The sequence below is a fragment of the Chelonia mydas genome, chromosome 4 (assembly GCF_015237465.2).
Source record: "Chelonia mydas isolate rCheMyd1 chromosome 4, rCheMyd1.pri.v2, whole genome shotgun sequence".
NCBI classification, from domain to species: Eukaryota; Metazoa; Chordata; order Testudines; family Cheloniidae; genus Chelonia; species Chelonia mydas.
Window position 1 is genome coordinate 50,589,483 of NC_057852.1, and position 14,861 is coordinate 50,604,343.

The 14,861-nt window shown below is 41.2% G+C and overlaps 1 long non-coding RNA gene across 2 annotated transcripts; it reads right to left on the reverse strand.

The window, feature by feature from the left end:
* Positions 1-1,085: 1,085 nt before the first annotated feature.
* Positions 1,086-6,892, reverse strand: LOC122465579. Of its 2 annotated transcripts, none has more exons than XR_006290517.1 (4): positions 6,844-6,892; positions 6,011-6,162; positions 4,555-4,662; positions 1,086-1,273 (listed from the first exon to the last, which is right to left on the reverse strand). It is a non-coding gene; the product is annotated as an uncharacterized LOC122465579 (long non-coding RNA). The 2 variants fall into 2 exon arrangements; XR_006290518.1 differs by having other exon boundaries at positions 6,000-6,162.
* Positions 6,893-14,861: the final 7,969 nt, after the last annotated feature.

A 14,861-nucleotide genomic window follows, 5' to 3' on the forward strand; every position in this document is an offset into this window, starting at 1 on the left:
CTGAGAAGTAAGAATTAATAATCTCAATTCTTATCTTAACTCCCAGTGTGTCTTTGGGCAAGTAACTTTTACAGCCAAATTCTCCAAATACAGGCATGAATTCTGGGTGCCTCCATTTTTTTCTGGTGTCTACCCTGAGACAGTTGCCACTTTTGAAAATGTTGGCCTATTTCATTTCCCCATGTATAATATAAAATACTTACCAGCATCACATGGGAGGTGTAAGGACAACTTAATGATTTTAAAAACAACTATAAGTTTTGAGTAATGGTGGCAATAGAACTGAAATTCCTGCCCACTTGTTAAAAAGCAAAAGAGCTCTCTTTCCCGGAAGAGGCCTCCAATCCAATAAATTCTCACTACTGTAAAGTTTTTACAAGATAAACCAGGATGTTTTGGTATATTTTAGCATGTTCACTAGACCTAAAGCTGGGTAAATGATTCATGATGAATGATATGTTCAGTAAATGTTACATCTTACTCTGTGCACAAAATGTCCATGAACTGATTATAATTTCTTTCATGTTTTGAAAAGATTCACCTGTTAATTTCTATCATTAATTCTTAGCCTGTAGATACTTTCAGAAAAAGTTCAGTACAAGAATATACAATTTCAGTTGTTTTCATTGGCTACTTAGGTTATATGATATGTTTCTATCTCAGATTAGCATAACACAGAGAATCCATTTTCCAGTGCAAGTACTCATGAATTTTAAACTCCACATTATTACAGAAGGACATAGAAATTACTATGCTGGATCAACCATGTGGTCCCTCTAGTCCAGTATCCTGTCTCTGACAGTGACCAGCACCAAATGTTGCAGATGCAAGAAAATCAATAGCAGACAAATATGGGATAACCTGACTTTAAGGCATCTCTTTCTAATCCCACCTAGCTAGATTGGAATAAGGTTGTATAACCCTTCTACATTTTTAAAGTATCTACTATTATTAAACAGGATATTCTTTTTGGCCATATAAACATCCAACAACTCTTTGAAACTTCCTAAATTCACCTGCCATTTCCACAAACAATCTCGCCTGTAAACTCATTTAGTGAAATAGCAGAAAGTGAAAACAAAAAGGAATGTGAACGCAGTCAAAGGAATTTATTTTAAAATTGGAAAGAATAGTCACTGATATTTTAGCAATAATTTCCCAGCTCTAGGATGAGCTTTTGTGGGTAATAAATAATCAGAAGACTTTAGAGTTCCGTTCAGCCAAATGTAGACATGATATTCTTGAGTGCATCTCCTGGGCAAATGAGTTCTTTCTGCAAGATAAAAAAGAAAGAGTGAGTAAAAATATAGATCACCACAACAAGTAATTGAGGAAATGAGATCCCTGTCTGCTATGAACTATTTGTGCTGAGTTTGGACCTCCCTTCTCATAACAAGGCTGCTCAGCCCAGTGAAATTAGGGTTATAGCAATCTTTGGGTTGTGCCATTTGGTTGATGGGCGAATGACTATTCCTGCCTTCACTATCTTTTCTGGCAAAAGGTTTTTAGGGGATCGGGAGGAGCAGAGGCATGAGATTGTCCACTCGAACCACTCTAACCAAGAGAGGTTGTGGACACTTCATATTTATGCTTAACAGGCTGATGGGTGGCTCCATACTATAGTGCTGTTGGGGAAATCCCTTGATCAAGCTGGTGGCTCTATCCTCCCTGCTCACCTGGAGGAAAATATTTGGTTCAATTTGCTCTGTTTTTCCTTTGTAGCTGCCCTATGTCTGTCTGACTGTGTTCCTGCTACTCATCCTCTTTAAAAACCATACCTTGATTGTATGCCAGCCAGGGAAAAATGTTCTCACGCATACTTTTGAAAACAGGGATATATGTTTGTTGTCCGAAGACATCCTTGCTGTGCAGAAATGACTCCAGCCCTTAGAATGGGACAGGTTTTGGCACAGGCACTTCTGGTATTATATTATATATTAAGAATTTATAAACTGCTAAAATTTAATCCTGTGCTCTCTGTTGTTCATTGCCACCATATGTCATTTAGGTTTATTCTAATAAGATGATTCAATCTTTGCTCTGTGTAGTCAGAAATTATATTGACTTTCCAAACTTGATAGCTAATTAATCATGCATTTCAGCCTACTTGGATGTACTACAACTAACACAACTTCAGAGATTGGGTCTGGCCTTCAAGTTCCATGTCAATAACTATGCTTCCAGCTTTTTAAAATTGTAGCATGTAATGGGCTAAAGCAGCTGAAGTTCTGAAAAGAGATCAAATTTCTTCAAAACACTCGAGGAGAAAAATAATTTCCCTCCCTTTTGATGTGATGTGAGTGTTGTATAGATATTCCAAAGTTTGTTTATATAAAAGTGCTCAGGAGAAACCTATATGAAGGGGGTCCATTAAACACTTTCTTCAGACAGAGTTTGTGTAAAGTTAATATAAACTACTGAAAACATTTTAAACACTATAATTAGTAATGTAAAAACTTTCTATACTGCTGTGGTGAGAATGCAGGGCTAAAGTTGGGACAATTCCACAGGTAGCTGTGAAATAATATACATTTTTATTTTTAAAAAATTCATATAATTACTAGATATACACTCACTCACCACATATTGGTGGCATGTATGTGATAAATTGTAGTTCTCATGCACTTCGGACACCTCTCCTGCTTTCTGCCCTCTAATCCATTTCTCCTGGGACCTACCCTAATGTTCCAAATCCCTGAGCAGCTTCAAACGACTGGTTTTTTTGAATATACCCTCCTACTAAATGAACATATGCTCTGTCTCTCCTAAAAATATATATATATTTCCTTTTAAAATCAGATTTATCAGTGGTCCAGGATGGGAAATATGCTGTCTTGCAACAGGTTTATTTTTTCCTCTCTTGCCACCTTTCTGCATTAGAAATTGGACTTAAAGATTTCCCATTTCCAAGCTGCAGCTGCTTCTAGTCATTGCTATTTTAATCTAAAGAAAAGCAAATTTTGGTCATTTTTAGAGAGGTTTGAAATTCATTAATTACAATGTTCCCATCCTACTGAGGCCTGTACAGTTGGACTCCTGGTAACTAACTGGTTCTACAGGCAAGAAAATACAAAAACATTTCTCAAAATACTTTGTCTGTAACATGATGGTGTGGTCCAAAGCTCTTATTGGCACTCTTGGGATAACCTGCACAACTGATGTATGCCTTCACCAGTTGAGTGTAATGTGCCTACCCCCTCTGAATGCCAATAAAACCACACAGAGCATGGATCTGAACTTGACTGCTTGGGCTTATCTCCGCTAAGTGGTAAGTAAGCTTTATAAAACTGTTGCAATGATGGGAGAAAATCTTACATGAGAACATTATAGAATCATAAGATTGTTAAAGATATGTTTTCCTACTTATGTATAAATCACATGTAGCCTTACTGAATGCTAAGGATTTTACTACCACATATATAATAAACAGATGATGTTACCTTGATTTATAAAACTGTTACTGCTTTTATATTTAATTTTCACTTATAGCTTAATCCTCATTACACTGAATAAGCTGTATATCATGCTATTGGTATGTGCTTCTCTGCTTACAATTACAGCTACCAGATGTTAAGAAGCAGATAATTCAGCTGCTAAGGAAAAGGGGACACTTAGGCTAGTTTTGTGGAAAACTAAACTCTCATCTTGTTTACACAGTTAAACCTCTCCTTCCCGCTGCCACCACCACCACCAAGAAAGATACATGATTGTCATTAACCCTGCAGTGCTTACAGTGCATTATAAATCAAATAAAGGGGTCTCCAATTTTAAGTCTGTAAATGAATGGTGTAAAGCAGAACCAGCATGGACTTCTTCAAACACCCTGTTTGTGGTGTGTTAAATAAGTTAACCTAATTTCCCAGATATGTTTCTTGTTCCTGGTCTTGATGCAAACCACACCACCTAGTATAAAATTGGAGATGAGAAACATGATGTGGCTCCATAAAATGATATTATTTCCCTGTTTATCATCTATTTAGCACTGTTACACTCTCAGACTCAGTCCCTACCAGGGATAACAATTTTAAGCAAAAATTCATGAGCAAGAGGAGGTTTAAAAAATACTAAGGTAATTGTAAAAGATTCTGAATGCTGAACCCCCACCTCCAGTTTTTCTGTAACATGGGATGTTCCCTTTTAGTTCTCATTAGCTCAGTATACAAATATTGGGAAAAGGCTGGTCCAAAATATTGGTATGACCTATGTTTGAAGGAAAGAAACTGAAAATATTATGAATAGGCATTTATTTTACTTTTTGTTCAGTGCAGTCTATTCAAAGAAGGCTGACCATTACCATTGTCATTCGGTATAAACTTTGCCATTCACTATGCTCTTGGAAGATTTTTAAAAAGTGAGGAAGTCCAAACAACATACCAATTAGACCCCTATGTAAGGTAGCAGGAGGATTTGAAACAAGACACTTGTGACACTGGAATAAAAATCTAAGCTATTTGGGGGTTTGTGTCATATTCTGGGACGTTCAGTGCCCTGTAGCAATGTCCACACAGAACAGCACACCAGTTTGCAGCACGGTAGATTCACAGCCTGGCTTACCGTATTGTAACTTGCTGTCTAGCAAGTCCTAAAAGATGAACCAGGAATACTTTCTTCACATTTTGGCCATATATACTTCCTTAAGTCCTGTAAAGCGGTCTATGAACCCTGTATGGGACAGGAAAGAGTTAATGAACTGGTATGGGTTGTAGAAGCCCTGCCCTATCACATCTACAGGCTGTGCCAGGCCTGGAAGAAGGACTTTAAAAGGGGGGCAGCCCAGCTCACTTGGTAGCAGCTCTGGGAGGTGAACAGACTTTAATCCTCAGATCCTGCAGAGGAGTATGACTGAGGACAGGGACTGCACATATGACTGCACTTGTGTGAGTCCCCAGAAGGAAGGTAGATTGATTATATTGGAACTTTTTCTAGTGACTTGTCTGAGAGCACTGAGGTGGACTACAGATCACCAGAGACTCCTCAAAGGAAGGGCGTGCAACATGTTTATGCCTGTTTTGTTGTGTTTTTCTCCTCCTTTCTGGAAGACCATTAATATTCCCCCTTTGAGGACCCTGCTGGAAGGCTGAGTCTCCCACACCTTGACCTGTACTGCTGACTACCTGTATGCTGATAACTAGAGACTAGGTAAGTAATAGAGCTCTGTCACCCACGAAGAGAATGCTGTGTGAGGCTAAGCCCATGATTGTCCTTACTACTTTCAGTTCAAAGTTTACATCTCCGGCAGCTGTGGAATTCAGGGTTGGGCACGCTTGAGTACCTGCAGCATTTGAAACTGCCCAATCTCTTTGGAACCAGATTCACCTTCAGAGATGGATTAGTGTTTAGGCTGCAGCAGGTGTAGGAGTAAGGGCCAGCAACTACCTTGTTTTCCAGCTAGCATAACCCTTAGGCAGTTTAATGAGTGCAGCTGAGCCCCAACTGAGCTGCCTGATTGTCTAAAGGGCCTGACTGGCTGAGGGTATCAGCAAAAAGACTCTTAAGGCCAACAGCAGGACTCTAGCAGGTCAAAGTATTTGCCTGTGTCTGTGTTAGCTTCTGCTAGTGCCCCGTCCCAGGCTTGCTCCAGCCTCACTCCTGCTGTTCCTTACTCCAGCTAACCTGGTTCTGATCCTCTGCTCTAGTTCCTGGCTCTGACTTGACCAATAAATCAATAAAGAATTGGATTTTGGGGGCTCATTCTGGAGTCCTGTTTTGTACTATACTACGGATCCAAAGGCAGCCAACATCTGGCTTAAATCAGTCATCTGGAAATTCCCCCCAGCAAAGGAAAAGGAATGCCTGGTTGGCACAAAACTCACATAGTTAGCACTATATAAACCCTTCCCAGCATAGATGCGTATTGGGGTGGAGGGGGCTCAAGGCCACTGTACGTTGTACTTCAACAATCTCTAGCCTATGGAGAGCCTCTTAGGGGCTGTTGAAGCCTGGGCATCGTTTAGAATAGCCGTAAGGCTAATCTACACTATATCAGGGGTTGAACTGACCTGTGGCTTACCCTTGGCTCAGGAGTCACAGATAGCTCATTTGTAGTTTCTCCATATGTGCAGCTTCCCCAGAGAGATTGTGTAGCAAGAGATTGTGCCCTTTAACTTCAGCAAGAGTTCTAAACCAGGTGCACCCCCCACTCCTTCTTGGATAAAACTAGATCTGCAAACAATAAAGCTTAATTAGGCTGAGACCACTGCCTATTATGCTGACCAATATTGTTTATTGTACTCCTTCCTCTGTCTGTATCCATCTCATGTCTGTTTGGGGCAGGGTCCATGTCAAGGTTCCTTCCCCACTCTGAACTCTATGGTACAGATGTGGGGACCTGCATGAAAACCTCCTAAGCTTACTTTTATCAGCTTAGGTTAAAACTTCTCCAAGGTACAAACTGTTTTACCCTTGGACTTCCACTGCCACCACCAAACGTTTATCCGGATTTATTTTATTAGGAAAGTGTTGTTTGGAAACATCTTTCCCCCCCAAAATCCTCCCAATCCTTGCACCCCACTTCCTGGGAAAGGTTTGGTAAAAATCCTCACCAATTTGCATAGGTGACCACAGGCCCAAACCCTTGGATCTTAAGAACCATGAAAAAAGCATTCAGTTCTTGAAAAGAAGAATTTTAATAGAAGAAACAGTAAAAAATAATCACCTCTGTAAAATCAGGATGGTAAATACCTTACAGGGTAATTAGATTCAAAACACAGAGAATCCCTCTAGGCAAAACCTTAAGTTACAAAAAGACACACAGACAGGAATATCCATTCTATTCAGCACAGCTTAATTTCTGAGACATTTAAAGAAATCGTAATCTAACGCATATCTAGCTAGATTACTTACTAAATTCTAAGACTCCATTCCTGTTCTGTCCCCGGCAAAAGCATCACACAGACAGACTCTTTGTTTTTCCCTCCCCCCAGCTTTTGAAAGTATCTTGTCTCCTCATTGGTCATTTTGGTCAGGTGCCAGCGAGGTTACCTTAGCTTCTTAACCCTTTACAGGTGAGAGGATTTTTCCTCTGGCCAGGAGGGATTTTAAAGGGGTTTACCCTTCCCTTTATATTTATGACAGCCCATCTCTTGTCCCGTGTGTTTGTGCAGCACCTAGCATAATGAGCTCCTGTTCCATGACAGGGGCTCCTGGGTGCTCTAGAAATACATATGATACATCTTACGCATGCACGTTGTTCTGTCTTCAATTATCTCTGCATTTAGCAGTTAGAATGGCCTGCCTGTTCCTTGCTAGATTTCTCTTACTCACTGCTATAGAATGCAGAAAAATGTCCCGTCTACCTGGGTCTGAGGTAAGAGCCTCATATGCTAGAAAGGAGGAAGAAAGCTGTGCAGCTGAAAAGTTAGGTAAAACAAGTCACATCCTGCATCTCCCTAAATAGCCTTATAGTTGAAGTCCTTTTCAGTTCATAAAACCTCAGTTTAGGGGAATCCTGATGATGACGTATGCTTCAAGTACATTACATTGTCACTCTATAATATGACTTGCTAGGCAGGAGTACCTAGTTCTAAAATATTGTGTTGCTATATGGAGCAGGACTCATGATCCTCGACAAGCATAACCACAATCAAAAATAGCTTCTTTTTTCAACGGCTGTTACAGTCACTACTCCATCTAATGACAAGTCAATAACCCTGGGACTAAGTCAACCTAAAATAAACATGGAAACATTACTACTTCCATCCACTCTGCATATTTTATGTATGTGGATAGTTGCTCTATCCTTGCCTTGTGTAAGCCAAGTTCTTTTTTAAATTGTTTTGAATCTGATTATGTCAAAATTGCTCATTCATCTTTCAACGGCATTCTCAAAGGATAAGTCTAATTAGGGTGACAAATGAAGGACAGCCATAGCAGAAAGATGCCCTTATGCAAAGGTAAATATTGATAAGAGATTGGAAAGCTGTTGTGTTCCTAGGAAATGATAATCTTCACTAGTGAGCCAAGAAAAGGTCTTATTATTTCCATTCCAACATCATGCAATGGATGAATAAAGGAACTCTGGGAAAGGCAGCTAAGTGCCAGACTTACCATAGTTTTTCATATTGTATATTTAGACTTGTTTCATAGTGGATACCCTATTTTCACAAGCACTAGAGGACAGGCTCTTCACACCATATCTTAAAGGGAGCTCTCTTGCATCTAAGTCTTACCACTGTACAACTTCTGATGTGGGGGGGGGGGGGGGAGAAAGTTACTGACAAATAGTCAAAATGATGCTGCAAAGTATACCATCTGTGGGAGTAGCTTTATGCTGTGCACAAGTGTTCACAAGGAAATGAATGAAGTGATGCCACTGACACGGTTCTCAAGCATTCATCAGTGAGTGGTGATTTTTGGTGACCTGCGGCCTTATCTAAAACTGACAGGCATAAATAAGCAGTCCTTGGGGCAGGGGAGCGGATTCATCCAGTCGCTCACAAGCACCTTAAAATGTAAACAAAATGCTCTTCTGTAAGTGAGAGAGCTCCCCATGTAGACACAATAGAGAAAAAGTAAGTTTGTTGACACAGTCAGAGAACAAGTGATTAAAAATAAAACAAACTGATCTATTATAAATAACTTTGTACAGAGAGGGTTGGGTGAAAAGATCATAGGAGATAAATTAACAACATTTCGTAACAACATTCATTTCATGATGAGTACTGAAATGTATCTTACTTTCACTCTTCGGAGTATAAAATATAACAGACTTTGTTTCATAGGAAGAAGACATGCTTTCTCTTAAAATGCTTACCATCTCCATATGATTGACATCTGCCTCTCTTAGACTTTTTAAAATACTTTACTTTACAGTGTTTGTTGTTTTGTTTGTTTTTTTCCTCCTGAAAAGATAGTTTAAATGAGTTTCCTGTTCTTTCTTTTAAAAAAAAAATCAGTTTTATCCCTCTTTATCATAGACTACTTAATTGTAAATATTCTCAAGTGTTAATTATAGGTGGCTATTAAACATTTGCTTCATTAAAACTCACCAGCAACCTTTGATAGCATCTCTCTCTCACACGCACAAAAACAAGAGTGCCATTTCAGGAATGTTTATAAAACCTAATGCAATGTATTCACATTGCTCCTGAAATACTGCATAAGTATTTGATGTAATGAACAAAGCAAAGTGTTTAAATGTCCTTCACTTAATTAAAAGCTACCACAGTTCAGAATGATTGCAAGGACAAAAGAACAGATAATTTCATCCCATCTACTATAATTAGGTCAGCTACTGTACATACCCAATGAAAGTAAAGGGAAATTGATTAAAAGAAACCCTTCAAGCTGGTTTCACTTTCTGCATCTCTCCAACTTGATGAAGCACAATCCTCTGCTCTTTGTAGTAGACACTTGAATTTTTAAAATGTAATCATGCAAAACACACCTCATTTTTCTTTAGGACTGAGTTCTATGAGAATAAGCATTTCCCTTAAGGCCCACCTCCCTGACTTCAAACTTCAGACGTGAAATACCAGTATATTCAGCAACTTCAACAATCTTCGGTCCCTGGGTGCAGAAGAACTGGATGGGGGAGGGGAGGAGGCAGACTTCAGCCCACACTCCTCAAAATATTGATTTAGCATTGTATGGGACGGTGTAGGGCTGCCTTGCCCACTCCCCCAAAAAAGGACGTAACAGAACCAGCTATCCTCAGACATTTTGGAAACTGGGAGGGTGCTGGTCTATCACTATCTATCTGTTGTAGATAACTAAATAATTCTTCATCCTTGACTCAAGTAAAGCCTTCAAAAGGCCCTAATACTGCAGAATGAGGGGAGATTTTCAAAGTCTGGGTAAAGGACACAATGCAGAATGTCTTCCAAGCTGCCTGCAGCTCCTCGACACAAGGGAGCACTACTTTGTGGGGGCCTCCAGCCACGGTGGCATCTCAGGGGACTTTGGAAGTGAGCATAAGACAAAAGGGCTATAGAGCATTGTAGTGGGATGGCTGCCCCACACAGGTAGATGGAGGGTTAAAGCGGCCCTTGGGGAGGCTGCGCAAAACCCAACCAATGGGAGGAGGGCTTGTAGAGAGCCAATCAGGAGAAGGTTTGTGGGAGCAGCCAATCAGGGCCAGGGAGGGCCATATAGAAAGGGCTACTCAACAGAGCAGAGTCAGTTTCTCCTGGAGTGTAAGAGTGAAGGACCGGCTGCCTTAGAGGAGTACCTTACATAGAGCAGTGCTGGGCACGGTCGGGGGAGCAATAGGGAGCTCCAGCCTGGGGACTGCCAGACTGAGGCCCCAGTACAAAGGACTGGGAAGGTGCTAGGGCTACAGGGAAGTGGCCAAGGGAAATAGGCAGTGGGAGTTGGAGGAGTGGCAGCATGTGGCCACTGGCTATAGGGTTCCTGGGTCGGGGCCTGGAGTAGCGGGCAGGCCCAGCCCCCCACTACCCCCCTACCACTTGCCACAGAGGGGGTGGCCAGTATTCAGACTGCAGTTTACCCCTTGAGGTGAGGGTCTAGACCAAAGGCTACAGTAGCACACAGCAGCAAATGAATGGACTAGAGACAGCCAGTTCCCCCAGAAGGGGGAGAAAATGCAGTGGGGCACAGCCGGAGGGCCATGCCCAGAAGAGGACGCTGTGGTCCAGGGAGCAACACGGGTCTTAGAGGTGGAGCAGAAGTGATGGCAGTGAGATACTACTAGAGGAAGGCGAACTGGCAACCAAGAGGTAGTGGCCAGCAGGAGGTGCTGAGGTGCTGAGTCACACTCCTTCACAAGCATGAACAGTGGCTCCATATCTAAACATATACACTGGCCAAGGTCCCAGACAAAGGGCCTACAGAGATTACTGAAGTTTATAAGCTCAAGGATCAACCATAGAGTTTATAAAGTAAAAACAGAATTTTCAACTTAAGCAATGTATTTTCAAGAGGGAGGAAGCATAAATTAAACCATATTGGTTTTGAACACCTAAGGGATATAAACAGTGACATGGAAGCCTGGGAAAATGTGATAGTTCATCTCAGTCTATTCTTATATTTTGGTTGTAAAGGATAACTCTTCCTAAAGCATTCTCATCTGCTGGCAACTTGGCTGAGAATATGTTCAAGGAATCCATCAGGGTATCTCCCAGATGAACTATTATAAAGGATTGATATGGATTGTAATTGGTCCTGAAGTGAAGTCTGTCAGGAATGCATCTGGTACATTCTTTTCAATACTCTTTTTAAGAGTGACCAACAGTGAAGAAACCAAACTTTTTTTGGCTACTTTCTTGACATTTAAAAGTAAGTATATGAGTCAAATTTGTTGTTAATCCAGCTCAGGGCCCATTGTTGGTGCCAAACACTGAAAAGCTGGTAGAAAACCTTCTGCTCTGAGTCAGTTTTCAGACAATTCATTTAATATCCATTCCTTAGTATTATAATGGCTATAATTAAGGGTCAATTAGAATTTCAATTTTAAACCTCAGTTCTCTGGGCCTTATGATGTATAAAAATCATTCTAGGATGAAATGTGGTGTGGATGGCATCGGCACAGGAGGATTTCTTCCCTGTTCTTCCCCCCCCCCCCCCCCCTCAATCCCCAAAGACCCTCAAATGGGCTATTCTTTAAGTTACATCAGTGAAGATGAAAAATACAAGTTTTAGGGCTTGATGGAGGAGAGAAGGAAGTTCAGGTTTGCATTTTTTTAGCCCTACAATATAACAGATTTATCTACTGTTAACACTGCAGCCAAAGTACAACACACTGGGGCATGGGGTTAGACATTTACAAATAATTGCTCAGGCCCCAGTGCACCTAATTAAAGCCTATTACAGGTGCAATTCTAAATGGAAACTAGAACTGTGACCTATACTGAAGCACCAACAAGCAGGTCTGTGCGTAGATGAAAATATGAAATAATGAGGACATTTTTCAGTATCGCTAGCTGGATGCTCCTGGCAACACTATTGTCAACTGTCTAAATGGGCCATCTTGATTATCACTACAAAAGTTTTTTTTCCCCTGCTGATAATAGCTCATCTTAACTAATTAGCCTCTTACAGTTTGTATGGCAACTTCCACTTTCTCTGTATGTATACATATATCTTCTTACTATATGTTCCATTCTATGCATCCGATGAAGTGGGCTGTAGCCCACGAAAGCTTATGCTCTAATAAATTTGTTAGTCTCTAAGGTGCCACAGGTACTCCTGTTCTTTTTGCAGATACAGACTAACACGGCTGCTACTCTGAAACCAACTATTGTTAGTGCATCTAACTGTTAACTGCTACAACTGCATATCAGTTATACTGGCTCCTCTCCTGATTGACATTACCTCTGCTGATGAGGAATTATGGCCTGCAATAAGTGTGCACTTAAGCAAACCTCATAAGGTTTGGAATTTGGGTCAGTTCAGATGTAAAAGTTTAAATACATATTGAAAGCCTATATGCATTATCCAGACCTCTAACAACACTCTCCACAGACCCAAACGCAGGCTGCCTCCACAAAGTATCTCCCAGCCCACCCACAGCGGGACTTGAAGCTGTTGTCTTTTGGGGAGAGAGAGAGGCCCAGTAGATACTGTAGAACTTCTTGAGGAGAAGGCCCAGCAGCTTGCTATCTCCCTCTTCTGTCCCACTCCACCATGTGGTCTTTAGGGAAGGATAGGCTGCTCATTCACCATCCAGGCCTCTTCAAGGAGAGTGGGAGGGAATCCTAGAGCGATTGTTCTCAACAAAAAAGTTGGGGGCAGACTGACAGGTCACTCTTTCTCTAGAGGATATAATATATTTCTCATTGAAAATAGTTATTATATCCCTGTTTTCAGGGCCTGGCCCAGCACCTTGGGTAAGTTTTTATTTTAAAAAAATAACTGTACCCACCCCCTAGTTTTTGTGAATCCCTGCAAACTCTGGCCACACCAAGGATCTGCTGGCTAACTTTCCTGGTGAAATTGATAGCAGACTAACTGGTTGCATATGCATTGCACCTCAGTGACCACCCTTTCATCCCAATGAGCTGGTCGTGTCATATAAATGTGGTGTGAATTCACCCATTGTGTGTGGTAATCCAAACACTTTTTGATTTCCAAATGGCAAACGTTAGTTCCATATTGCAATTTCCATTTTCCTTCTGTCTCTTTAAACAAAGAACAACAATAACAACACAACTCTACAGCTTTTCCACTTCCAAGGCATTTCTGTTTGGTTTAAGAAAGGATATAGCAGAGGAATTCAAGTAATATGGAACATATGGAGCTGTGGCTGAAGTTAGTAAGAGCACTGACACTTGAGGGCAGGCAACTTCACAGCCTGTATCATAGGGCTAGTGTGGGGGAGGGGGCTGCAGGAAGTGTTCCAAGGCAGTTGAGGTTAAATGAGTGCAAGTAGAAAGTTGTCCATTTTACTGGAAGCTTAGGAACCAAGTATGTTCGACTTGTGTAATTTGTAAAGGTAACTTCAAACATTAGCACGTTTTACAGCAAAACTTGACTACCCACGTGAGCATGTCCCATTCTTACTCAAGGTAGGTACATTTGGGGAAGGGGTGAAACTCGTTTTGGTGGGGGGGGGGGAAGCAGATTCAGCAACACTGAAACACTTTGCAAATTACTCAGATACAAAAATATCTAAGAACCACAACATTTTGTTCTACCATCTTCAGAACAAAACGTTTAGATGTTTTTAGTTCAAAGTGACTTAAAACACCCACATGGCTGAAAGTGGTCAAATGAAATGTCCAGATTTTGTCAAAACATTGTTTCACGTGACACAATTTTGTTTTTAATTGCAAACAAACAAAAAATCAAACTGTATTTGCACAGCTCTAATTTTTAAACTGAGAGTCCTTCAAGGGTTGTCTGATAAATTTTCTGGTTATTCTGCTAGCCAAGGGCTACTGGTATAATCCCTGTCCCTATTACTGGCATGGCAGTTACTTTTGTGAACACTGGCTAGAGGCTTATGTTCGAACTAGGCACTATGGTACTTGTGACTAGATAGGTATCAGGAAATATTATTCCCTTCCCGCCCCTCCCCCCCGCTGCCCAAGTAATACAACGTTACATGTACGTTGTCTGTAGGGATCAATGCCTGAGGAGCTGCAGAGTAGGCACTTCAAAATAGCAGACTATGGTAGAGTGAGACATATTGTTCATTTTCACCTTGTCCCTGCTGTTTTAAGGAAGTATTATTTCTTGTTGTTTTTCTGTAATATGCAAAATGGGTAATCTAGACAAACTACAGATTTCCTACATGTGAATGGGGATGCATGTTAGGTTTTCCATGTGTTTACTCACTTCCTGCATAAGTGAACTGTCCTTTCCCCTGCCTTAGTGTTAAATCCACATGGAGACAGTCCGATTCTGGACAGTCCTGTGAATATGGAGCCTACAAGCAGCTCAAGCACGCTACCAACATTTGCAGGTGGCAACTGACCAGACCAAATGGGATGGCGTCAGTTCTCATCACTTGCCCTGTACCACAAGGGAGCACTGTTTGGCCTCAGGGCAGTGGTGGAGCTAAGTTTTGCACCGAGTAGGTAAGATGAGTTGTTGGTTGTGAGCTGGTGTGCAAGCCCATGTTGGTGCATCAACCCTCCTAATATGACGGGGTGCTTGGCTACGTTTGAATGAGTGGCATTGTGATGTGTGTGATCATATGTGGAACATGCTGTGAAAATTCATTTTGTACGCCACCTTTTGGCAATTGGATAGTAGGCTTGAAAAGGTGCCATGCATACACCTAAAGGCCACTGGGAGGATAGGAGTAATCGCCCTCCCTACTTCCTATTAGTTCCACCATTGCCTCAGGACACAAGAGGGAGACTGGGGGCAAGGAGGAGAAGGAGAGGAAATAAAGGAGTGTGTGGCCGTGGGTGATACAGTTTTAAGAGGGAGAAATGTAAAGGAGAAGATAAGATTGG